Source organism: Notolepis coatsorum (genome assembly GCF_963971535.1).
Source record: "Notolepis coatsorum genome assembly, chromosome: 16".
Taxonomy (NCBI): domain Eukaryota; kingdom Metazoa; phylum Chordata; class Actinopteri; order Aulopiformes; family Paralepididae; genus Notolepis; species Notolepis coatsorum.
Genome location: NC_140180.1, coordinates 1,775,961 through 1,803,511, shown reverse-complemented (window position 1 = coordinate 1,803,511; position 27,551 = coordinate 1,775,961). Strand labels below are relative to the sequence as shown.

General features: G+C 43.5%; 1 pseudogene across 1 annotated transcript in view; it reads left to right on the top strand.

Annotated features, from left to right (window-relative positions):
- The first annotated feature begins 1,500 nt into the window (after nt 1-1,500).
- The window catches only part of LOC311242563 (caspase-3-like), a 42,351-nt pseudogene continuing 16,300 nt past the window's right edge, over nt 1,501-27,551 (top strand). Inside the window, exons 1-4 of the transcript XR_014620996.1 lie at nt 1,501-1,597; nt 18,318-18,393; nt 24,091-24,233; nt 24,322-24,450. The product of XR_014620996.1 is annotated as a caspase-3-like (transcript). The remainder of the gene's footprint in view (nt 1,598-18,317; nt 18,394-24,090; nt 24,234-24,321; nt 24,451-27,551) is intronic.

Sequence of the window (27,551 nt, the reverse complement as noted above, 5' to 3'; positions counted from 1 at the left end):
CAGAATGACTGTGGTGACACTTGTAGGCCTTGCCGAGAAAGGACCCCCCCCCCCCCCCCCCAACTAGGGCTCTGTTATGAATTTCAGCAAATGCTTTTTGGCACGACACCTGTCGCCGGCCAGGTAGCTTCATTGCTTTCTACAACGGCCGGGTAGTGCGCGCGTGCACATCATTGCGGGCACTTAATTCTGCCCTGAGTGACCTACCAACACGCCGTGTAACCGCGTGTGTGCACGACTGCATGCCTGCCGATATGTCACAGTGAATTGAAAATGGGGGACCGTGATGTAAAAGACAAAAGTCTTTCTCTGGTCTGCATCCCCTTAACAATTGTGTGTATTGAGCTGTACTGTACATCTCATAAACACATACAGTACACGGAATGTGTATTCGCACACATGTATTATGCTTACACATTGATTGATTGATTGAAGATGATTTCAATAACGCACCACTGTATATAAGGGCCCGCGTCCACTTGGCGCATATTTCTGACCGCACGCATCTGTTTTCAATGTATTCCAATGGGGAGGGAGCGCATGCGGCCGCCTCTAGGAAGTGCGCTGCCGTCGGCTTCTTTTCTCAGCTTTTTTGTGCGGCCGAAAGTTGAAACTTTCTGAAGATGCGCTGCAAGCCAGCGCTGCCGGCGCACTCCCAGCATGTTTCACGGAGAAATATGCGCTAGGTGGACGCGGGCCCTAAATGACCTTATTATAGCCATGTTGCATATCTATGGATCGGGACAAATCTAATCATTCCACTGGATTTAGTATCACAAAAACCGTGAATGCAATCTGTAAATAGACCGCGCACGCGCAGGCTGGCAAACTGATCGCTGCGCAGGCTGATAATAAACTGCGCTGATACATGCTGGGAGTGCGCCGGCAGCGCTGGCTTGCAGCGCATCTTGTAGATGACAGAAATAAATCTACAGCCATGCCGCGGTTTTGCACATATTATAGCATATTTGAATAACTTTATTGTATATTAATTATATATATAGTTATTGCCTGACACCACAGTTCGCCCTTTGCTTTTTATTAGCTTTTTAGTAGTGTATTCGTGTAGTTATTATTATTAGTTTTGTCGCGAATCTCAATGGTCTGTGGGAGACAGCCAGACAGGCAGGCAGCTCCGGTGTCAGGTTACAAACAGAGTGGTAGATGAATGAATGAATGAAAACTGGGGGGGTTGGGTAGGAGGGGTGGGGGGGGGGGGTTGGGTAGGAGTGGGGGGGGGGGGGTTGGGTAGGAGGGGTGGGTGGGGGACACTGTACAACTGTACAAACAACACTGTACATTGGATTATTGACAAGACCATACTTGGTGAATGGCTGTGATTGGTTGTCTGAAAATGAGCCCAGCGCATCGCTCTGAAAGTTCAGAAAGTTTCAACTTTCGTCCGCACAAAAAAGCTGAGAAAAGAAGCCGACGGCAGCGCATTCCTAGAGGCAGCGCATTCCTCACTTGTCCCGCCCACACGCGCGGCGCGCCTCCTGATTGGCTGAAAGTTACTCCTAAGAACTCTGCATGTCCTCCTCGCTGGATGATCAGATTCTTCTGAGCCTTCTTCGCCCGCAGACCTCAACTGAAAACGGTAACTTTATTTCATGCTAAATGTTATTGTGCTTTGTCGCAGCACGACAGTTGACGGGTGTATTATTGTGTTGATATAATAACGTACATATTGGGACAACGTGTCTTATGATCTGTGGTGATTCGTGTCGGCAACGACTGGTCGAAGAGTTTCACTTTCAAGTTATTATTGGTGTTCAGCTCTCTGACAAACACAAACGACAATAAAGTCAGTCATCGGAATTTGAAGAATTACAGTTTTTGATAAACACAGACTTACAATAAAGTCACTCATCATCAGAATGACAATAATTCGCAATAAACGTCCTGGAATTCCTCTTGCTGACGGTACAAGTGCAGACAAGCACTCGGAGTGTTGTGGTTTAAAAAAAAAAAAATGGTATTTTTTACTTTCTTTATTACAGGAAGAGAATTGGTTGAACATTTCGGTTGTAAACATTGTACATTTTCCATCTTTTTTCTTTCCACCCTTCATTATACACAGCACAAGTACAGCACTGTAATAGTAATATTACTGCCCACATTCAAAACCGCCCTTAAAGAGCACCTACGGGAGGCTGCAATTCGAAACTGGCCACCATAAATGCCCAAAACCCCCACCACCTCCTAATAGACAGTCTCCTCCCCACCGCATGTATATATTCCCTCCCCGCCGTATGTATATTTCCCTCCCACCCACCCACCCCCTCCTAATGTACAGTCCCCTCCCCATCATATGTATATACTCTGTCAGGATCTAGGGGTAACAGTACTGTATATTTGAATACCGCCTATGTCACAAATGTATCAGTACTAAATACCTATATGTCCCTATGCCATAAATGTCATGTATGTTGTGTATGTCATAAATGTCTATATGAATTGAAAATGGGGGACCCTGATGGAAACAAGACAAACGTCTTTCTCAGGTCTGCATCCCCTTAACAATTGTATGTATTGAGCCGTACTGTATTGCACCACATTCTGCAATCTGTTAAATAAAGTTTTCATTCATTCATTCATATACATTTATCCAATGTACAGTTCAAGTTATTTTATTTGTCAAACACACAACGATACAGGGGCATTGCAGTGAAATGAAATGTTTGTGTTTCGAGCTCAGACTCGACAGTCGACAGTGCACAATTAAGAAACAAATGCATATAAGAATGGTAACAATAAGTAGTAGTAGTAATATAAAATATATTATTTACAGTAAGAGTTTTGAGGTGATTAAACTAGGTATAAAATATATCAATTAGTGTGTATCAGCACACTCCCAACTTCGGGTGTTATATTTAAGCAATAATACACTCGGAAGACAGTGGTATGTCGTGCATATTGCCACGACTGTCACGCGCCCTCAGCCATGAGGGTGAAGCTCCAGTGGCGTAGGCATCACAGCCGTAAATATTCACGACATACCACTGGCTTCCGAGTGTATTATTGCTTTTATACAACAGGTTGCGTCGGGGGAAAATATAGGATGAATAATACAGACAATTCTGGGGTCTTTTATATTGATTTCAGTGAACTTGGTGTAGAAAAAATTGTTCCTAAAGATGTCTCGTTGCTATGGAATTTTAAATGGAGTAGGCTATCAACAAGCTAGGCAACACCAACAAATGACATATTAGTCTAATTTAACGTACCCGTTAACTATAAACGAGTGGATAGATATAGAGGACGGGCCTACATCTAATGGTGTAGGAGCTATTTGATGGTTTTTGTGCTTAGAATGTAGTTTGTTAAGTTCATCCCTCCCCCACAATGGAGGACTTCCAGACACATCTGTGGAAAGCGACCAGCCCCCCCCCACGTCGCGGGCTTTCACACCGAGCAATACAGACACCAGCAGAGGACAAAGGATCATCCCCACCCCCCCTCCTAACATCAATGAACACAGGACCCCATCCCCCCCTCACCACCTACCGCCACAAGATCAACCACACACCACAGTGGAAAAACAATTTGAACTTGACGACATTAATGAAATAACAAACTCAAATGGACTTCACATATTTCACTTAAACATTAACAGCTTGAAACCGAAATTGGCTGAAATCAGACATTTGTTTTTAAACGGTAAGGCTAATATATTATGTTTCACAGAAACAAAACTTGACTCATCTGTTCAGGATCCAGAGATAGAAATCGAGGACTATTCAATCATCAGGAGGGATAGGAACCAGTGTGGAGGTGGTGTCTGTGTGTATATACACAAAGATACCAAATTCAGCAACCGTACTGACCTTAACCATGACGAGATTGAAACTGTATGGATTGAAATCTTATTTGAAAGGGCAAAATCAGTACTAATAGGCACAATCTATAGACCACCAGAACAGAGTGGCTTTTATGACACACTTGATGGGTGCTTAACTGGGGTGGAGGGCGTAGAAAAAATCCTTATTGGGGACTGGAACACGGATATGCTACGTAAAGCAGCACCCGTCTTCAAGGCCTTCAGTAGATTTTCTGATCTGCACGGTTTCAGCCAGCTAATCACCCAACCCACAAGGGTGTGTGAATCAACCCAGACTACCATTGACCTCATCCTGACCTCCGACAAGTCCATGATCTCCAATAAAGGGGTGATAGCATGCGGGTTAAGTGATCATTATATGATATTCTGTTCCCGCAAAAAGCCAAAGCAAAAGGCTGGCTGTCACAAAATGGTCACATCTAGAGACCTCAAAACGTACTCTAGCGAGGCCTTTAACCTTGAACTGAAGAGCCTGGACTGGTCAGATGAACTCAATGGTACACTGGTTGAAGAAACCTGGCTTGGCTTCAAAACCAAATTCTCAACAATACTAAACAACATGGCCCCCCTAAGAACCACCAGGGTAAAAAATCGCGCTGAGCCGTGGATGCACACTGAAATACTGACCGCTATGAAAGCCAGAGACAAAAAATGCTCTGAATTTCATAAAAGTCAGTCAAAGCTTACCAAAAGCACGAGCAGTGAACTCCAAGCCCACGTGACTGAACTCAAACTAGAAAGAAACAGACTAAGAAATGACGTAAACTCCATGATAAAAACTGCAAAAAAAAATTTCATCAATGACAAAACTGAGAAACAAAAATAAACCACGTGAACTTTGGAAATTACTCAATAATCAACTAGGCTGCAGTAAAAAACTTAAAACCAGGTTCTCAAACATAAACATAAAGACGGACAACACGCTCATCACAGACAAACTGGATGTAGCCAATTACTTAAACACTTTCTTCACAAACATAGCCACAACACTGGTAAACAAACTACCCTCCCACTCAGGGCAGTATGGGGTAGAACACATAGTAGCATACTACAAGAACCTAGGCGTCCACAAAGACGATTTCAAACTGGAAATGGTAACAACAGATGAGGTACTCAATAAACTGAGCGCCCTCCAACCGAACAAGGCCACTGGCCATGACAACATCCCCTCCAAATTCCTCAGAGACTCAGCAGCCGCCATCACCCCAGTCATCACACACATAATAAACCTCTCCATAAAACAGGGACACGTCCCCAAGGACTTCAAAATAGCGAGAGTAACACCCCTGCACAAAAAGGGCAGCAAATTAGACCCAGGCAACTACCGCCCTGTTTCTATCCTTACATCCATCTCGAAAGTCATGGAAAAAATAGTATACGAACAGGTCGAAAAGTACCTTACGGATAAAAATCTAATCTACGAATTCCAATCTGGCTTCAGAACATCCCACTCCACTGACACATGCCTTCTCTATTTGAACGACCACATCAAGCAAGAGGTGGACGCGGGCAAATACTGCGGCATGGTCATGCTAGACCTACAAAAGGCCTTCGACACTGTCAATCACTCCATTCTGATTGACAAGCTAAAAGCAATTGGTTTTGATAGTCTATCAGTGAGCTGGATACAATCCTACCTGGAGGGGAGAGAACAGATGGTGGAGGTAAACGGTACCCTATCCCCCCCCCTCACAGTGAACTGTGGTGTTCCACAAGGAAGCATACTAGGACCACTACTGTTCCTAATTTATGCAAATGACATGTCGTCAGCTTGTGACTGCAACTTGTTCCTGTTTGCGGACGACTCAGCCCTGCTGGTCTCTGACAAGAACAAGTTACAGGTTGAAAAAACCCTCAGCTCGGAACTAGGCAAAATCTGCATATGGCTCGCCGACAACAAACTATCATTACACATGGGCAAAACAGAGTCCATTCTCTTCGGTTCAAATAACAAACTCAGCAAAACAGACGGCTTCTCAGTTACAGTGGGTGACAATATTGTCACAAGGAAAGATGAAATTACCTACCTGGGTTCCATCCTAGAGGCTAATCTTTCCTGTGACAAAATGGCATCCAATGTAATAAAAAAAGTCAATCAACGAACTCGATTCTTGTACCGGATCTCCTCCCTGGTAAACAAGAATACCCTGAAGACTCTGGCAGGAGCACTCATTCAAGGGTACTACGACTATGCTTGCACCTCATGGTACCAAAGCACCTCAAAGGCACTAAAAACCAAATTACAAACATCTCAAAACAAACTAGTCAGACTACTGCTTGACCTTACTCCTAGAACCCACATCACCCCTGCCCACTTTGCCAACCTAGGATGGCTTAGAGTAGACAACAGAGTACAGCAACTTGCAATGGGCCTGGTCTACAAGATACACTACGCGACCAAGGTACCCATGTACATGTCAAAATACTTCCCAAAGGTCAGTGAATACCACGATCACAACACCAGAGGGAGCTCCACAAATCATGTAAAACCCAGATTCGGCTCAAACAAGGGACTAAACACGTTTCGCAATTATGCCACAACAATGTGGAACGCCCTACCCAAAGCTGTAAAGGAATGTAAATCACTACCCACCTTCAAAAACACTCTCAAAGAACACCTACGGGAGACTGCAATTCAAAACTGGCCCCTACAAATGTCCTAACCCAGTTGTACAATAAAGACCAAGCATGGCTTTGTCAGTATTCCAATGTACAGCCCCACCCAACCCCACCCCACCTACCCAACCTCCTCCAATGTACAGTTTCCATGTCAAATGTATGTCAGTATTCCAATGTACAGTGTCCCCCCCCCAGTGTTGCGTTGTTATTATGGGCTGAGCCGCCACGCAGGATAATGACGCCGCGCACACGCACGCGCGGCCCCGCGCGCATGCGCATATGTTCCCTCGCGCACAATAATACACTTTGTTTGTATAGCCTTTCATACAGAAACTGCAGCTCAAAGTGCTTCACAACAGAATTAAGACAGGCATAAAATGAGCACATAAAGTGCAGACATATAAAATCAGTTTTTCACATTAGGATCTAACATCCCAACAGGCAACCTTGTTTATGGTTTGATTCAGTTTTAATATAAATAATAAAAATAAAGAGAAGATTAATTAATTATCTACTCAGTCCCGAAGTTTGTGATGTAGATATGGAATGTCCCGGGTTGCTGCTGTTTGCAGAGTGTGTTGTTGTCCGGGGGTGAGTGGTGGTGGGTGGGGGGTTGAATCAAAACAGTTGTCAATTCGGAATTGACGGCTGTTTTGATTTGGCCCTTCGTTCGCCGTCGTTCACCTTTGGACGGCGGTGCACTCTGTGGGCAGCGGCAACTTGGGACGTTCCATATATTTACATCACAAAGAGTCCCAGACTGGTTGAAGACACCAGCCTATAGCGGCTATTGTTATGATAATGCGAGGTAGCGCCGGGGCCCGGGACTCGGCAGGTAAACACGAACCGAGCCGAGCGCAGCGCGTTCTCGCGAGCGCGTGCATGTGCGTGCACGCGCTTCTGCTCAAATCTTTAATACTCAGTGAGGTACCACTGAGTGGTACCCCGTGCCATGAACAACGCATGCCTGCCCCCCCCCCCCCCTACCCAACCCCCCCCCCCCCCCACCTCCAATGTACAGCCCCACCCCACCTACCCAACCTCCCCCAATGCACAGTTTCTATGTCAAATGTATATACTCTTCTTCTGGATTTTTTTAGTATCACAAACAGTACTGTATTTGAAAATCTGGTATGTCATAAATGTATAGATGTAGCAGTACTGTCTATCTGTATGTCATGTGTGTCATATGATGAATTGAAAATGGGGGACCCTGATGGAAACAAGACGAAAGTCTTTCTCAGGTCTGCATCCTCTTAGCAATTGTATGTATTGAGCTGTACTGTACTGTACCCATTCTGCAATCTGTTAATAAACTTTTCAATCAATCAATCAATCAATCACTGGGTGGCAGCACGGAGCACTGGGTGGCAGCACGGAGCGCATAGGTTTTGAATAAAGGCACAGGTGTATGCTATGTCAATCAAGGTATCTAGGTATGGGTGACGGAGAGATCTCACGGTTTTTACCGCACGAACACACGCACGTACCCTCGCTCGTTTTCAGTATTATTAACAGCATTATGCAGAAATTATTGTTTGGCTCATCACATGTATTAAGTTGAATACTTCAATTAAATGGGAACTTTTACTTCACCCAACGGCAGGTGACACGGACTCGACATTGTGTTTTTTCTAATTGCGCGTCAAAGACGAGGAATCCCCGCACCCAACCGAGCGTCTATCAGAACATCAAGATAGCCGCTACACAAGTAAAAACCCGATCTTACTTGGACAAATGGAGGATTTTGGAACCTGGCTTGGAATGCTGCTTCTGGAATCTGGATAAAGATCATCATCCCGAGATAGCACACCAAAGGAGGACTGGTTAGTGTATCGCACTGGGTTGCTTGCTAATGGAGCAGCAGCATTGAAAGTTTTGTTGTTATTGTATTGACTTTTTTTCACGAGAGAGACTCCAGTCTCTTAAAGGAACAGTACGTATTATCAAAAATGAGTTTACGTCATGATATTGTGGAGCCCAGCCAAGGGCAAAATGTTTGTGAGCCAAGAATAAGAAAGCCTTCTTTAAAGGGATTATCAATTTTGATTGAAAGGCTCCAAACGGACAGAGATGCATATTGTACACAAGCAAGGAAATTGAAAAGGGAAATCATCACTCTTCTAGTTTCCAATGACAATGTAAATCTTGTGCACCAAAATCTAAAACAGTTCAAAGCTCTATGTCAAGTTGCCTCTGAGGCACATAATACATTGATGACTGAGTATCCTACAACTGAGGATACGCAGAGAAAGCAGGACGAATGGTTTTATGCAACAAAGGAAACAAATGATACATTTGTAAATGAAGTATCAACATGGTTGAGCGAAAATGGGATTTTTCAGGTCAATGATGATAATGCTGAATTGGAAAAAATTTAATCTGATTTGCATGAGGAAATTAAAGCTGGAGACAGTGCGTCTAATGTGTCTAGTAAAAGGTCAAGCAGAAGAAGCAATGCCAGTAGAGCATCAGGTTCTAGTACTGCATCTGCACGTTTAAATGCCATGGCAGAGAAAGCGGCTTTAATGGAGCAAACCGCTGCTCTGCAAAGGAAACATGAAATAGAGGCACAAGAGGAGAAACTCAGACAGGAACAAGAGAAACTCAGAAAAGTTAAGGAGCAACTGGAGCTTGATACACAAATGGCTGTTGTTACTGCAAGACTTTCTGTGCTGGAAGGCAGTGCTGTTGGAGGAAAGGCCCTTTCAGATGGAATGAATTCCTACCTGAGCAAATCTATTAAAGAGCTGAGACCTCAATTCAACCTACAGGCAACTGCATTTGTGCCGAAGGAGAACACCCTGATTTCGGATCAAGGCTCAAGAGCGCCACCTATCTTTTCCACATATGATGTGCGACCAAAGGTGAATATGCACACACACTTTCAGGAGAAAGTACAACATCATGGAATTCCACAAGCAAAGGATACTACTCTCATGCCACAGTGGCAACCAAACACTGGGACGTCTCTCACCACTACTCTAAAGCATCAGTCTCAAAACGCTTTCACAGCCTCCACTGCTGCACCTCGTAGGTCAGTAGCTGCACAGGAACGACAGCCTACACAGAACGCTGCAGTGCAGAATACAGTGGACCAGGATGCCATTTGTGGAATCATGCAAAGGCAGAATGAACTCACCACATTGCTCATTCAACAGCAAATGTTATCTACTTTACCAAAAAGAGATATAACCATATTTGATGGTGATCCATTGCACTTCATTTCCTTTGTTAGGACATTTGAACATTGTGTTGAAGAGGTAACATGCAGTTATCAAGACTAGGGATGCCCCGATCACGTTTTTTGCCACCGATACCGATCACCGATCGTCGTGAGCCATATCGGCCGATACCGATCCGATTGTTTTTGATTAAAAAGAAATTAAAAATTATTTTATATAAAGTTTTTTTTAATTTTTTATAAAATATATATATTATATAATTAGACTTGTACTTGTATTATCTGCGAGACATCGCCACCACGCAACAAGTCAAAATGCTCACTATCTGCAAACAGCTCCACTGTCTGTGTGTACTCTAGTAGCCTCCAGCTCCAAAAAGGATTCTCCGGCGCTGCAGCGGGACCCCATTGGTAACGTTAAGTGCTTTGGTCATTTCACATTCAGCAAGCCCTCAGCTCGAATACGCATTAAATCAATGTTATAAGACATTGATGTTGGTGACAGGTATACACAATTCGGGTTGTTAGGGTCACGTCATTGATCACGTCATTCACAAATGGGTCACGTGGTGTCGTAGTAGTAAAGTCAGCTGTTCACCTGCGGGTTTCGGGAACAGTAACAATGAGGGGGTGAACGGGGAAGTCACACTTTGCTGACCGCACGAACGCTACACTATGATGAATCAAACCGTGACTCATTCTATTTTTTGATACTATATGAACTGTTTTTAACTACAATAAACTAACCAAACACAGTATCCTGGATCCGTGGTTATGTGGCGAGCGGCGCGTCTGGCAGGTACCATTATTTCCCCGTGTTAGTCTCTCGGTGACTGCAGAATGTTTGGATAGTCACCATACAATTGATATCAAGAGCTATCTGTAGCTACTGCTAGCCGGCTAGATGACGTTAAGACAGAACTTTAGTTCAATGGGACATTTCGTTTTGAACAGTAAACTAACGTCAGCTAACGCAAGCTAACGCAAGCTAACTGAGGTATGAACATGAACTACTAGACTTTCTGGATCATTTGTTGATATCAGGAGCTATCGGTAGCTAGCCGGCTAAATACCGTTAGACAATGCCTACTAAACGTGAATAGTTGACTGGGTAATTTTGTTTAAACAGTAACGATAGCTAGGTAGCTAACGTTAGCGCAGGTCGAATGCACTACAGACTCGAGCAGAGGAGCCGCACCTCTTTGTTTACAAACTCTACACGGGGGCGGGCGGGGCTAGGGAGGAGGAGCAGCGGCAGTTTGCAGGTCGTGTGTGTCTGAGACAGACAGCGAGTGAGAGCTGCTTGATCGGTTTCCGCTATCAGCGAATATGACTCATTATCGGAATTCACAGATTGCATATTTATACTGAGTATCGGCCGATAACGATCGGTGGCCGATCGATCGGGGCATCCCTAATCAAGACTGTTTGTATTTTCTGGAGCAGTACACCAGGGGGAAGCCCAGAGAGCTGGTGCGAAGCTGCTTACACATGCCACCACAACAAGGATATCAAAGAGCAAAAGGTCTTTTGAAAGAACACTTTGGTAATGAGCACAGGATAGCAACAGCCTACATGGAAAAAGCCTTTCGCTGGCCTGTTGTTAAAGCAGAGGATGTAGAGGTGCTGCAGGAGTTCACGCTGTTCCTAAGAGGGTGCTGCAACGCTATAACAGAGATACAGTACATGGAGGAGATGAACGTTCCATCAAACATGAGGAATGTTATGATGAAATGGCCATACAAGCTGCGGGAAAGATGGAGGTCTACAGCTTGTGAGATACAAGAACGGCAAGGCTACAGGGCCACCTTCCCAGAGATGGTAAACTTTTTGGAGAAACAAGTCAAAATATTGTCTCATCCCATTTTTGGTGACATTTCAGATGCACGACCAAGCATCACATTAAAGCCTGTAGATAAGAGCGCGCCGCTACCCAGGAGCAGCATTAAAGGAAGCGGTTTTGCAATAACCATCGCAACCAACCAAGCTGAAACTGTGCCCACAGTGCACATGATGCCAAAGCAGCCTACCGTAACTAAGGAGTTGTCCTCAGAGGCCTGCCTCTATTGTGAAGAGTCACATCCATTTTCTAAGTGTTTTAAACTGAATACGATTTCTCAAAGGGAGAAAATTGATTTTCTGAGAGGAAAAGGAATTTGTTTTGGATGCTTGAAGTCTGGCCACATGAGTAAGGAATGCAGAAGTCGTCTGACCTGTGATGAATGCAATCTTAAACACCCGACTATTCTGCATGTCCACAACAACGACAAATTGACCAAGTCACAAGAAACACCAGTCGGTAGTGCACTTGTGTCTCTTCAGGCATGTGGTTGTACTGGGGCCGGAGACCACGACTGTACCCTTTCCATTGTTCCAGTACAGTTGAGATCCAAGAAAGGAAATGGAGTGCTGCAGACCTACGCCTTCTTAGACCCAGGAAGTACAGCAACCTTCTGTACCAACCATCTTATGAAGAAGCTGAATCTACAGGGTACAAAGACCAACATTCTTATGCGCACTATGGGTCAAGAAAAGGTCATTGAAAGCCAAATCCTTACAGGACTGGAAGTGTCCAAGTTGGATAATAACCACTTTATGGAGCTCCCAGAAACGTTCACACATGAAACAATCCCTGTTTCAAAGAGTAACATCCCTACTCAGCGAGATATTGAAAAATGGGAATATCTGAATGGTATCAGGATCCCAGAATTGGACGCCGATGTTGAACTTTTGATTGGAGCTAATGCATCAAAACTCATGGAACCCTGGGAAATTATCAACAGCCAAGGTGATGGACCTTATGCCGTGAAGACCCTATTGGGGTGGGTCGTCAACGGTCCTTTGAGGGGTAATAATGGTTGTCAGAGAAGCTGCTCGACCATATATGCCAATAGGACATCCATTGTCAAACTGGAGGAGCTGTTGGTCTCTCAGTACAACCAAGAGTTCAACGAGAAGTCACTGGAGGAGCAGCAGGAGATGTCAAGAGAGGGCCCAAGTTTTATGGAGATCTTGGAGAAGTCTATTTGCATGCAGGAAGGACATTATTGCATGGACTTGCCTTTTAAAATGGATGACATCACCATGCCAAACAACAGGTGCATTGTGGAACAGCACCTTCAGAGTCCGAAAATAAAATGTGAATGGAATAAGGACTACCAAAATGAGTACACAGATTTTCTTACTCATGTGATTGACAGTGGCTACGGAGAAATTGTGCCTCAAGTCCAGCCGGACTACAAAAATGGCAGTGTGTGGTATCGCCCTCATCACTGGGTGTGCCACCCAAAGAAGGAAAGACAGAGTGGAAAAGCGAGCACACACCAGACGTGGAATTTTTCCAATCGTCAGTCCCAGTGACCAGTTGGGGTTCTCGTCACCATTCACCTTGCTACCAAAACTGTTGTTGCAAGAAATGTGTCGAAGGAACATGTCTTGGGATGACCCCATACCCCAGACATTCTCACAGCGATGGGCAAAGGGCTTGTACGGGCAGTACGGTTGAAGACCAAGACAGGGCAGTTGGAGCGGCCCATATCCAAGCTCTTTCTGCTTCAAGAAGCAGTGGAAGGTCTGGCGGTAAAGGTCACGACCCAACGTTGAGTTACGTGCTGGTAACCTCTGGCTCAGAAGAACCAAGAACACTTGTTATAGCTCCTTTTTTCTTCTTTAATGTAATTGTTTTCCACCTTCACATTTGGGGCCGGTGTGTAGGAGCTATTTGATGGTTTTTGTGCTTAGAATGTAGTTTGTTAAGTTCATCACTGGGTGGCAACACGGAGCGCATAGGTTTTGAATAAAGGCACAGGTGTATGCTATGTCAATCAAGGTATCTAGGTATGGGTGACGGAGAGATCTCACGGTTTTTACCGCACGAACACACGCACGTACCCTCGCTCGTTTTCAGTATTATTAACAGCATTATGCAGAAATTATTGTTTGGCTCATCACATGTATTAAGTTGAATACTTCAATTAAATGGGAACTTCACCCAACGGCAGGTGACACGGACTCGACATTGTGTTTTTTCTAATTGCGCGTCAAAGACGAGGAATCCCCGCACCCAACCGAGCGTCTATCAGAACATCAAGATAGCCGCTACAAATGGTATTCATAAAAACAGCATTATTAGCAGTGGTTGGTGATTTCATACCTGGTTGCACTGTTTCAATGACATTGCGTGCGCGCGCATGCGCATAAATGTTCCCTCGCGTGCGCACAGAATAAAGACTATGCCTAATTGCCTCTAGGAATGGAATGTAACACATTTAATTAACAAGTTGTGTGTGAGCGTATCTGAGGGCGTATTTGAACACCTGACACCTGACGACCTGAGCTGTTGGCGCATGAGTCGAGTGCAGTGCATTCTTGTGTGCACGCAGGGAACAAAATTAACTTTTTGACTTACCAGCCATTTGACTGGTAGATTTAAAAAACTACCAGCCAGGCAGATTTTTTACCAGCCAAAAATTATAAATAGCTTTTTAGTATATCCGCCATGTGTTATTATTACTATATAATACTCTCATATGCTATTTTCAATTAATATCATAAACAACATAAGGAATATTAGCATAATTTTTAGTGGACTGAAGGAATGAGTCAGCGTTAATAGTTTTAAATGCAAATAATTTATTGAAACATAGAAGTGGGGTCGGGACACACACACACACACACACTGTTTCAACTCACAACCCCCGCATCATATTGTAGTCTAGCAGGGCTGTACGCTAAGCTTTTTCACTAGGGGCACACTTGCCCCTAAATGAGAAATTTAGGGGCAAAAAATATTTTTTAGGGGCAAATTTTTAAATAACAATTTTACCATTATTTATATCGATTGTTTTTGATTTAAAAAAAAAAAATGATTTTATATAATTTTTTTTTAATAAAATATATATATTATATAATCATACTTGTAGTTGTATTATCTGCGAGACATCGCCACCACGCAACAAGTCTAAATGCTCGCTATATGCAACCAGCTCCACTGTCTGTGTGTACTCGAGTAGCCTCCAGCTACGGCCAGGATTCCCCGGAGCTGCAGCTGGACCCTATACTGTAGCCTCCAGCTACGGCCAGGATTCTCCGGCGCTGCAGCTGGACCCTATTGACTATATTCAGCGTGCCCTCAGCTCAATTACGCATCGACTCAGTGTTATAACTAGACATTGATATCAGGAGCTATCTGAACTATTTAGTTTAATGGGACGTTTCGTTTTGAACAGTAAGCTAACGCGAGCTATCATGCACTACTAGACTTACTGGAGCATTTGTTGATAGCTATCAGTAGCTAGCCGGCTGGCAGGCTCACCGAGGTCCCAGTCCCACTAGAGACTAGTGTTTACAACAGCCACGGGTGCGCGAGGGAGGAGGAGCAGCAGACGCCGCAGCTCTCTCAGTGTGTCTGAGTTCAGTTAACGCGTCGAAAATATGAAGCAATACTAACGTTACTTTTCTTCATAGCTAAATCAGACAGTCAGCCAGTCTATCAGAGTGAGTGCTCAGTCGATTGTTCCCGCTGATCATACCTGCTGAGTGCTCACTGCTCAGCTCGCGTGAGTGACGGCATCGCGTCATCACACGCCTTGGATAATTTAGGAGTGAAATGCGAATGCAAGGCTTGAAAGCACTACTCGCAAGCCCGCCCCCAGATAATATTTACCAATCGCAACGGCCAATTAAAGGGGCAATTCGCGACGAGATCATCGCAGTGTACAGCCCTGTCTAGTCTGTCTTCAAACTTCCACTCCTCTCGAAACTTTTTTATATTTGAATATCAACATTATCTGTCCATCCTCAGTAATCCTCAGTTTACTATAATATACTCCTGTCCTGAATCCTGACTTCATCGTCTTTCCAAACGCACGCACACACAGAGAAAGGGAGAGTGCCCCCCCCCCCCCCCCCCCATTTCCCTTTCCTCAGTCCCCACTTTCTGCTGTTCTCTATGGCTCTGCCTCTGATCAGTAACGTTAATTTCGGGCGATGTGGGCATAAAGGAATGGCGACGATGCAAAGCATGTTAGATGCATTTGACCCGTTGTGAGAGAAAAAACCACCACAGACTTATTTCGGGTTGCAAAATAGGCGCACTGCTGTGTAGCCCTGCTCTGCTTAATGCAGACAGCACGGACTGGGCGGATATGACTTGCCGAGTTGCCACGGCCCGTGGGGATTTTCAAAATAAGAGTATCGATATGAACCGAACGTTGTTAGCTGCCGGAGCCATAGATATTATAACTGGAGCTGCGCTTGGGGCGGAAATGAGGCCGTACACAGGATTTTCAAAATAAGAGTATCGATATGAACTATTTTGTTACACGCCAGGTGGCGGGCAGACCTCTCATTGTTACTCGCCAAACCTTAAATCTGCCCGCCATTGGCGGTTGGCGGGTACTTATTTTGTTCCCTGTGTGCACATGCTCACAGACCTGGTTGAACGGCGTGCAACCCCGTCCCATGACCAACTGGTTAGTAGTAGGGCTGTCCCCGACTAAGGATTTGGATGGTCGACTATGATTGGCCAAAATTTGCCGTTAGTCGACTATTGGTCGACAAAAAAAAAGTTTTATCATTCCATTTGGGCTGTGGGGGGTGCTTAATGTCTGAAGGAGTCGACTGAAGGCTTCATGTCCTCTGCAAAAGCATGCAATTGGTCCACTGATGGATACATCTTGATATTTGTCTAGTCTAGTGTGTTCATTAGACGGGTGAAATCCTCTTTCAGTGCCTCTGTGCCTGTTTTCGTAGGCAGTTAGCCTCTGGTATGCGTGCCATTATCGTTAGCCACGCTTCTAGGCCTCTTTTCTTTTGGAAAGAATGATACATTTTTTTTTTTATATATATATTCGACTAAGAGGTTGGCAGTCGACTACGGCTCCTTTCGACCGATTAGTTGACTAATCAACTTATAGGGGTCAGCCCTAGTTAGTAGACGTGCCAATTGCCAATCCAACGAAAGACGAGCTGGTCGCGCTGGAGAAAAGCCGCAATTAATCCTTAAACACCACCAAGTGGACGGCCTGGGCATTGAACTGGCCCGACTCCCGGAATTGTCCGAGGTGCTGATGACTTTTTCCGACTTTCGCCTGCATTAGACTCCTATATCTATCCACTCGTTTATAGTTAACGGGTACGTTAAATCAAACGTAACGTTGTCCGCGGAGTAGGTCATGTTGACAGTTTCCGTTTGATGAATGGCAGTTGAAACTTTCTACAACATTCTAAAGCCAGCGCAGTGGTATATTCATGGTGATTTAACTAAAGCCAGCACAGTGGTATATTCATGGTGATTTAACTAAAACCAGCGCAGTGGTATATTCATGGTGATTTAACTAAAGCCAGCGCAGTGGTATATTCATGGTGATTTAACTAAAGCCAGCGCAGTGGTATATTCATGGTGATTTAACTAAAACCAGCGCAGTGGTATATTCATGGTGATTTAACTAAAGCCAGCGCAGTGGTATATTCATGGTGATTTAACTAAAGCCAGCGCAGTGGTATATTCATGGTGATTTAACTAAAGCCAGCGCAGTGGTATATTCATGGTGATTTAACTAAAGCCAGCGCAGTGGTATATTCATGGTGATTTAACTAAGGCCTAACAAAAATAATAGTTGGTTTCAGGTTGGTTGTCAGTTTGGCCATGGGTAGGTAGGGAATTTATTTTATTTTATTTTTTTATTTGTTTATTTTATTCTTTCCCACGGCGACTATGGATAGGGAATTTCTTTATTTAATTAAAATGTTCACAACAACATGGATGCATGTACTCTGCCAGCATGTTTAATATCCATAATACTAAATGTTTGACTAAGATTTCTATGAAACTTTATTCAAAAAAAAAAAAAAAAATCTGATTTTTTTTTTTTTTTTTTTTTTTTAATATATAATTTTTTTTTAAAACTCATAAAATATATTGGGTCGCACCTAAATCGGCAGGGTCGGTCGGCAACCTGAAACCAACCATTATTTTTGTTAGGCCCAAAGCCAGCGCAGTGGTATATTCATGGTGATTTAACTAAAGCCAGCGCAGTGGTATATTCATGGTGATTTAACTAAAGCCAGCGCAGTGGTAGATTCATGGTGATTTAACTAAAGCCAGCGCAGTGGTAGATTCATGGTGATTTAACCGTGAGTGTATCATGAATATACTCACGGTTTAGAACGCTCTCGGCCAATCACAATGCGTGGTGGTCAGACCTACCTCTGTTGTATAAAAAAAGTTTCACTTTCCCACTTTGTTGGGTTGTTCATGTGCGCTGACTGAGGTGATATTTCCGATATTTCTGACATGACTTGAAGGCACCATCGTATGTTTCACCTGACGACGTGAAAGTAGCTCAGCTGCCCTCAGTATTCACCACGCAGACTCACTGCTAGCTGGGTTGATGTCCACTCTGTGGCTACAAGCAACACAAATATATAACCACAAAACATGGCGGTAAAGGGAAATTGTAAATAAACCCAAACTAACCAACAGAAAGAGTCTTAAAACGCTCTTCCCAAAGCAGATATTGGAATGGAGAGAAGAGTACGGTACTTTCTGCATTTCTGTTCGCTGTTTCCACTCAAATATCAGGGGTTTTGTACTTTTACCAGAATTATATTCTATCAGAGTATTTCTACTTTTAATAGTAATTGATTTGTGCCCTTGTTGCTCTGCTGTAGGAAGCGTCATGTCTGATGTTGGGAGTAATGGAGACGCTGTGGATGCCTTCGGACGGAACTTCGGAATCTTCAAGAGGTAAAACAGCAATGTGTCTCTGTACAAAACAACCACTAGAGCAGTAAACATTACAACAACCACCACTAGACTAGTAAACATTACGGTCGGTGTGTGAATGTGTGAGTGAATGGGTAAAATATGAGGAACAAATTGTAAAGCGCTTTGGATAAAAGCTGTTATATAAAAAAGCAGCCATTTACAGCCAGAGAGAAAGAGGCCTTGGGCACATCTCCATCAACTAGTACATCCAGTATCCAAGCCAGGTTCGATTACCGGTATGTACACTTCACTAATAGCTTTAACGTGTGTGTGTGTGTGTGTGTGTGTGTGTGTGTGTGTGAGGAATGAAAGAGGGTAATGGAGCTGCTGACAGTTAAACTAGTCTCTCAGGTTCCAATACTATTGTTAATCTAAAGTATGGGTGTGAGACAGACTGACTGTATAGCCACATTTTCTTTCAAACTAATTTGGTTGTGGATGTCCCGGTTTGTTAAAAAATGGTGCCCTATTGGATGGAGGTGTTTAGCAGGCTGTGACGTACAGGTGTAGAGACAGAGGTGTTTAGCAGGCTGTGATGTACAGGTGTAGAGACGGAGGTGTTTAGCAGGCTGTGACGTACAGGTGTAGAGACAGGTGTTTAGCAGGCTGTGACGTACAGGTGTAGAGACAGAGGTGTTTATAGCAGGCTGTGACGTACAGGTGTAGAGACAGAGGTGTTTAGCAGGCTGTGACGTACAGGTGTAGAGACAGGTGTTTAGCAGGCTGTGACGTACAGGTGTAGAGACAGAGGTGTTTATAGCAGGCTGTGACGTACAGGTGTAGAGACAGGTGTTTAGCAGACTGTGACGTACAGGTGTAGAGACAGCTGTGTTTAGCAGGCTGTGACGTACAGGTGTAGAGACAGCTGTGTTTAGCAGGCTGTGACGTACAGGTGTAGAGACAGCTGTGTTTAGCAGGCTGTGACGTACAGGTGTAGAGACAGAGGTGTTTAGCAGGCTGTGACGTACAGGTGTAGAGACAGGTGTTTAGCAGGCTGTGACGTACAGGTGTAGAGACAGAGGTGTTTAGCAGGCTGTGATGTACAGGTGTAGAGACAGGTGTTTAGCAGGCTGTGACGTACAGGTGTAACTAGAGACGGAGGTGTTTAGCAGGCTGTGACGTACAAGGGCTGGGCGATATGGCCTCTAAATGATATCACAATATTTTTTGGCTATGTCACGATATACATCACGATATTTTGACATTTCCTCTCAACTTTCTAAAGCACTTAAAAATGCTTGATTTAACCCTCTAAAAATCTAAGAGTAGTCTACAGACACACTAATACAGAAAAAAAATTATTAACATCTAAGACAATTTATATAAAAACTCTTGGGTGCCTAAGACTTTTGCACAGTACTGTGTTTTCTATCCACTTTAGCCAAAAATACACACACACTACTGTGAGAAAATAATAATCATTTTTATTATCGGCAATGTTATAACATCCTACTGGTAAACAAAACACTAACGGTGTGTGTGCATCATCATCATTATATATATTTACTTTTTAATTGCATGAAACATTATGAAGTATTTTCTTATGCCGCTTATATCGTTAATGAATTGTACCCGATATTTATTTAATATTGTCATATCGCCCACCCCTACGCGGTACAGGTGTAGAGACAAGTGTTTAGCAGGGTGTGACGTACTATGCTACTATACCTATACCACTACCTATCATGCTAATATGTCTATACAACTATTTCTACTATACTTATACTTATACCTACTATGCTAATATGTCTATACTACTATCTACTATGCCTATAATACTACCTACTATGCTAATATGTCTATACTACTATTTACATTTAGTCATTTAGCTGAAACGCTTTTATCCAAAGCGACTTACAAGTTCTGTACGACAAGTCATCAGGAAGGGCACAACTCTATCAGCTGAGTAACAATGTTCATCAAAGTGTTGAGTGCTACAGTGTAGGTTAGTATATTAGGACAAGTGCATGACAGTACGGTTAGTTAGGGTTAGAGTTTTTAATTTTTTTTAATTATTATTTCAGATAATGGTTGAAGTGCGTCTTTAGTCGACGGCGAAAGATTGGACGTGTTTCGGCTGTCCTAACTGGGGTGGGAAGTTCATTCCACCATTGTGGGGCAAGGACTGAGAATAGGCGACTTCTCCTTGATGACCCTCCCGGAGCTCGGATAGGAGTGGGTCTGAGGCGGCCAGAAGATGCAGAGCGTAGGGGTCTTGAGGGTGTGTAGTTAGAGACCATTGACCGGAGGTAGGCGGGAGCGGCTCCCTTTGCCGCACGGTATGCCAGGTCGAGGGCCTTGAAGCGGATACGTGCAGCAATGGGGAGCCAGTGCAGGTCCCTAAGAAGTGGGGTGACATGGGCGGCTAGGTGGTGTAGTGGGAAAGGCGCTCGCCACCAATGCTGGAGACGCTGGGTTCGAGCCCAGCTCTCCGCATTGCTATCAGCTTGGCTGGTCGTTCATACTAATACAATTGGCAGTATTAGGGGTGGGAAGCTGATGGGTGGGGATCGGACGTTGTGGACAGCGACTCCTACAGGTCGGTTGGTGCGCCTGCGCGGCAGAATCAGGAAGCGACGGGGGCGGCGTGCCCTCCAAACGCAGACCCCCGCCGCTGAGAGATTGCGCTGTGCAGGTGAAAAGATGCGACGGCTGCTTCCTCGTGTACCGGAGGGGACACGTGATGTATGGCTTCGTCCACATTGCAGCCGACCAGTGGGAGGCATGGCCTAACAGCGTTCGAGACAGGGGAGGGTAGAATTGGACGATACGAAATTGGGATGGGAGAAAAATAAAAAATGGGAGAAAAAGTAGATAAAAAAAAGAAGTGGGGTGACATGGGCCGACTACTACTATGCACTCAAGTCTGTAGCACTCAAGTTCAACACTGTTTGATGAACAATCTTACTGACCCTTAGCTGCCAGAGATGTGCCCTTCCTTCCTGCTGACTTGTTGTTCACGATTTGTAAGTCTCTTTGGATAAAAGCGTTCAGCTAAATTACTAAATGATAACAAATGGGTAGCTCCGCTACCAAAAATACAAACAATCTTCCATTGTGTGTGTGTGTGTGTGTGTGTGTGCGTGCAGGCCTAGGCCAGACCAGCAGGACAGTAGTGCTGATTGATTGATTGATTGATTGAAAACTTTATTAACAGATTGCAGAATGGGTACAATACAGTACAGCTCAATACACACAATTATTAAGGGGATGCAGACCAGAGAAAGACTTTCGTCTTGTTTCCACCAGGGTCCCCCATTTTCAATTCATCAGGACATATATGACATACATGACATACAGATAGTCAGTACTGCTACATCTATACATTTATGACATACCAGATTTGCAAATACAGTACTGTTTGTGATACAGAAGGAGTCAAGAAAAGGGAGTATATACATTTGACGTAGAAACTGTACATTGGAGGAGGTTGGGTGGGGGGGGTTGGGTACACTGGGATATTGACAACCATACTGGGTAATTTACATTGGAGGTGGTTGGGGGGGGGGGGGGGCACACTGTATAAGCAAGCAAAACTGTACATTGAGGGGGGGGAGACTCTGTACAAACAAACAAAATTGTACATTGGACTATTGACAAAACCATACTAGGTAAATGACTGTACATTGGAGGGGGTTGTGTTAGGATATTTACAGGGGCCAGTGTTGAATTGCAGTCTCCCGTAGGTGTCTCTTGAGAGAGGTTTTGAAAGTGGGTAGTGATCCACATTCCTTTACAGCTTTGGGTAGGGCGTTCCACATTGATGTGGCATAATTGCGAAACGTGTTTAGTCCCTTATTTGAGCCGAATCTGGGTTTAACATGATTTGTGGAGCTCCCTCTGGTGTTGTGATCGTGGTATTCACTGACCTTTGGGAAGTATTTTGCCATGTACATGGGTACCTTGGTCGTGTAGTGTATCTTGTAGACCAGGCCCATTGCAAGTTGCTGTACTCTGTCATCTACTCTAAGCCATCCTAGGTTGTCAAAGTGGGCAGGGGTGAGGTGGGTTCTAGGAGTAAGGTCAAGCAGTAGTCTGACCAGTTTGTTTTGAGATGTTTGTAATTTTGTTTTTAGCGCCTTTGAGGTGCTTTGGTACCATGAGGTGCAAGCATAGTCGTAGTACCCCTGAATGAGTGCTCCTGCCAGAGTCTTCAGGGTATTCTTGTTTACCAGAGAGGAGATCCGGTACAAGAATCGAGTTCGTTGGTTGACTTTTTTTATTACATTGGATGCCATTTTGTCACAGGAGAGATTAGCCTCTAGGATGGAACCCAGGTAGGTAATTTCATCTTTCCTTGTGACAATATTGTCACCCACTGTAACTGAGAAGCCGTCGGTCTTGCTGAGTTTGTTATTTGAACCGAAGAGAATGGACTCTGTTTTGCCCATGTGTAATGATAGTTTGTTATCAGCGAGCCATATGCAGATTCTGCCTAGTTCCGAGCTGAGGGTTTTTTCAACCTGTAACTTGTTCTTGTCAGAGACCAGCAGGGCTGAGTCGTCCGCAAACAGGAACAAGTTGCAGTCACAAGCTGACGACATGTCATTTGCATAAATTAGGAACAGTAGCGGTCCTAGTATGCTTCCTTGTGGAACACCACAGCTCACTGTGAGGGGGGGGATAGGGTACCGTTTACTTCCACCATCTGTTCCCTCCCCTCAAGGTAGGATTGCATCCAGCTCACTGATAGACTATCAAAACCAATTGCTTTTAGCTTGTCAATCAGAATGGAGTGATTGACCGTGTCAAAGGCCTTTTGTAGGTCCAGCATGACCATGCCGCAGTATTTGCCTGCGTCCACCTCTTGTTTGATGTGGTCATTCAAATAGAGAAGGCATGTGTCAGTGGAGTGGGATGTTCTGAAGCCAGATTGGAATTCGTAGATTAGATTTTTTTCCGCTAGGTACTTTTCGACCTGTTCGTAGACTATTTTTTCCATGACTTTCGAGATGGAGGTGAGAATAGAAACAGGGCGGTAGTTGCCTGGGTCTAATTTGCTGCCCTTTTTGTGCAGAGGGGTCACCCTCGCAATTTTGAAGTCCTTGGGGACGTGTCCCTGTTTTATGGAGAGGTTTATTATGTGTGTGATGATTGGGGTGATGGCGGCTGCTGAGTCTCTGAGGAATTTGGAGGGGATGTTGTCATGGCCAGTGGCCTTGTTAGGTTGGAGGGCGCTCAGTTTATTGAGTACCTCATCTGTTGTTACCATTTCCAGTTTGAAGTCGTCCTTGCGGACCCCTAGGTTTTTGTAGTAAGCTACTATGTGTTCTACCCCATAAAGCCCTGAGTGGGAGGGTAGTTTGTTTACCAGTGTTGTGGCTATGTTTGTGAAGAAAATGTTTAAGTAATTGGCTACATCCAGCTTGTCTGTGATGAGCGTGTTGTCCGTTTTTATGTTTATGTTTGAGAATCTGGTTTTAAGTTTTTTACTGCATCCTAGTTGATTATTGAGTAATTTCCAAAGTTCACGTGGTTTGTTTTTGTTTTCCTCAGTTTTGTCATTGATGAAATTCTTTTTTGCAGTTTTGATCATGGAGTTTACGTCGTTTCTTAGTCTGTTTCTTTCTAGTTTGAGTTCAGTCACGTGGGCTTGGAGTTCACTGCTCGTGCTTTTAGTAAGCTTTGACTGACTTTTACGAAACTCAGAGCATTTTTTGTCTCTGGTTTTCATAGCGGCCCGTATTTCGGAGTGCATCCACGGCTCCCTTGCCCAGGCTCGAAGGCGGTGCCCTCTGACCCCTACAGATACAAAATGGACTATCCCAACTTGGGAACCTGCGTCGTCATCAACAACAAGAACTTTCACAGGAGCACTGGTACCACATATTACAGTACACACACACTACACACACACACACACGCTACTGTCTGTCTGTAGGTATGAACTCTCTTGTCTGTCTGCAGGTATGGACTATCGCAGTGGAACAGACGTGGACGCTGCTGCTGCCATGAAGGTCTTCTCCACTCTGGGTTATAGAGTCCGAGTGACGAACGACCAGACGGTCAGCCAGATGGAAGAGACTCTGTACAACCGTAGGGTCTCTCCTCCTCCTCCTCCTCCTCCTGCCGACTTTAGTCTAGTAGTTAACCTTCTGTGTTGTCGCAGTGAAAAGGGTTAACCATTTGGTAGTGTGGTAGTGAAAGGGTTAAATAATATGAGTAGGTATGGAGATATATATATATATATATATACAGATATAGTTACATACAGAGTTATTGTGCATCGTTATTACTGGAACTCTCTCCCCCCTGAAATCCGCAACGCCCCAACAACCCTGGACGCCTTCAGAACGGCTCTCAAAACGCACCTTTTCCCCACTAGTTAGTTTAGTTTCGATTTTAGGTTTCATTAACCCTTTACCTGCCCCTCACCCCCCCCCCCCCCCCCCCCCCCCCTTTTTTCCCTTTTCCCCTATTGCCCCCTTTCCCTAGCCCTCTTGACTGTGAAGCGACCTTGGGTTTCCTGAAAGGCGCTATAATTTATTTATTTTTTATTATTTTAAATGTTTCATATTTAAAGTTTTTATTTTTCACAAGCAAGACAAATCATACATGACAAGACAAACTAAGACAAAAATAATAATAATAACAACAAGGGGGTGAGGGGGGGGGGGTTGCAGAGTGTTACAAAGGTTCAGTACACAAACATATTCCAGATAGTGATCTAATAAAGTTCAGGGGACCTTGAAGGCCATCGGGCCGATCACTCTCTTGAAGAGATAGAGCAGCCTGTTCCATTGATATCAAGTCCATGAATTATTATTATTATTACAGTGTTATATTGAGAGAATATAGATTGGCTGTAGTGGTATAATGAAAGTAGATATGAGTACAGTGTCAGAGATGTAGGCAGTAGAGGTATGAATTGATGGGCAACAGAGTTCATACAAAAGAAAGGAGGACTACTAACCTTCGTACTGTCTTATACTATTATGCACTTTACTACTAAGTAATCTACTGACGTTGACCTTTTATGGTCGCGGCCGTCGTATGCTAGCTTATCAGCAAAACGCGATTTGATGTCTCTTTTCACCATGGTGAAGTTACTTTGACCTAGGGCTGGGCGATTAATCGATATTATTGATAATTCAAATTAATGATTTGGGACGATTTTGAAAAACTAAATAGATTTTCAAAAAATTAAAAAAATTTAATCTCGAGTCACCTTTTATTTTATGCACTTTATTAATCCTAATAGGGAAATTCATTCTTGTTTGATGATCAAGAGGCACCTTTTATTTGGGGACCTGCATTGCTATTCCTAGCACTATTTGGGCAACTTTACACAATTCATGTGAGTCTATTGAAGACATCTGTAAGGTTTTTTTCAAAAAAAATCATTGTTTTAGAGAGAGAGAGATTCCAGCAGACCAGGGGCTGTTGCAGTGGGAAAAGACAGGCCGTTATTGACCTGCGCACAGAGTGTTTGCACGGTGGTCTCTCTCGATTCGGGAGCAGCTCCGCGCGGCACAGTGTGCATGTGCTCTGTCGCAAGGGTCTATCTGATTCTCGCTCGGTCAAACCCTGTTTGGTGCGCTACAACCACAGAGCCAATCGGATCACTGTCCGCTTACCCAGCGCCCGCTGACGTCAACATGCGCCTCAAATCAGGATGACCTGATTAAATCTAGCAGTAAATGGTCTTGAGCTGAATTAGAGCAATCCGCCAATATGGTATTTAGACAGAAAAACACATTGATACTAACTCCTATTACTATAATACAATGCTAGAGACTCAAAAAAGAAATTTATATTTTAATGCATGTCACCTTTAAGTGAAGTTTGGTGAAAAAGCAGGTTATTGCACTATTAATCCCAATAGGGACATTCATCTTTGTTTGATCGAGAGTAACCTTTTATATATATATATTAGGGCTGTCAGTTTATCACGTTAATTAGATTAATTAATTACACAGCAAATTATCGCGTTATGAAAATTAACTCAAAATTAATTACAAAAAAAAATAAAAAATGTATCATTCATTCCATAAGAACGTAGAATACACATTTACAGACTTTTTTTTATAGTGTCCATTTGCATGTTCTTGGTATCTGATTCTAGGGACATCTATGGATCTCAGGGAATGTATTCCCAGTGTCAGAAATACTGTGTCTGTTACTAGGCTTGAGTAAATTGTAATGAACCAAATGAGAATATCAATTAAATTTTTTTTTATCTTTGACTGTGAATAACACCATGCTCAAATTGACCAGACCTGAAAATCTAAGCAAATTAATAGATGGAAGATGATTAAACAGAAGGTTTTGTTGATAGAGTACTGAATTCTGCCATCCGGACACATGCAATTTGAAATATGGTTATAGAATATCAGGCATAAAATGGTTATGCGATTAAAATGCGATTAATTAGATTAATTAATTACAAATCCTGTAATTAATTAGATAAATTTTTTTTAATCGCCTGACAGCACTAATATATATATATATTATTATACAAATATTTTTAAGTGAAGATTGGTGAAAGTTAGGTTTGCACTTCAATCCCAATAGGGACATTTATCTTGGTTTGATTTTTTTTTGTTTTGTTCTTTTAGCTCTCAAGAGAAAGAAATCGATTAAAATCGTAAATCGGATAAAAAAAAAATCTGGGTTTTATTTTTAGGCCATATCGCCCAGCCCTACTTTAACCCTTTCACTACCACACTACAGAAGGTTAACCCTTTACTATCACACTACACCTACTTTAACCCTTTCACTACCACACCTTCTGTAGTGTTGCAGTGAAAGGGTTAACCGTTTGGTAGTGCGGCAATGAAAGGGTTAATGTTGGCTTTTTAAAATGTATTTAGTTGTATGTATTTTTCTTATCCCACATTATTTGTATGTGGTTGAGTGTGCATGGTCCTCATTCCAAATGATTTAAAATCGTACTCTCAACTCATTAAGCATCTTTGTTCCCACTACGCCACCGCTCTAAGAGATAGGGATGCGTGGCGGTGTTTGCAGGGCTATATCTATATTCTATATTATAGCTATGGATACAATACTATGGCTCATTTGACATCAACTATCCATCGTTCAATATGTGAAAAAGAATATATTTTTTCATGTATACGTTCGTGTGTTATACCGTGGTGAATATAAGTATAGTTTCAGAGTGATCCTGGCTAATT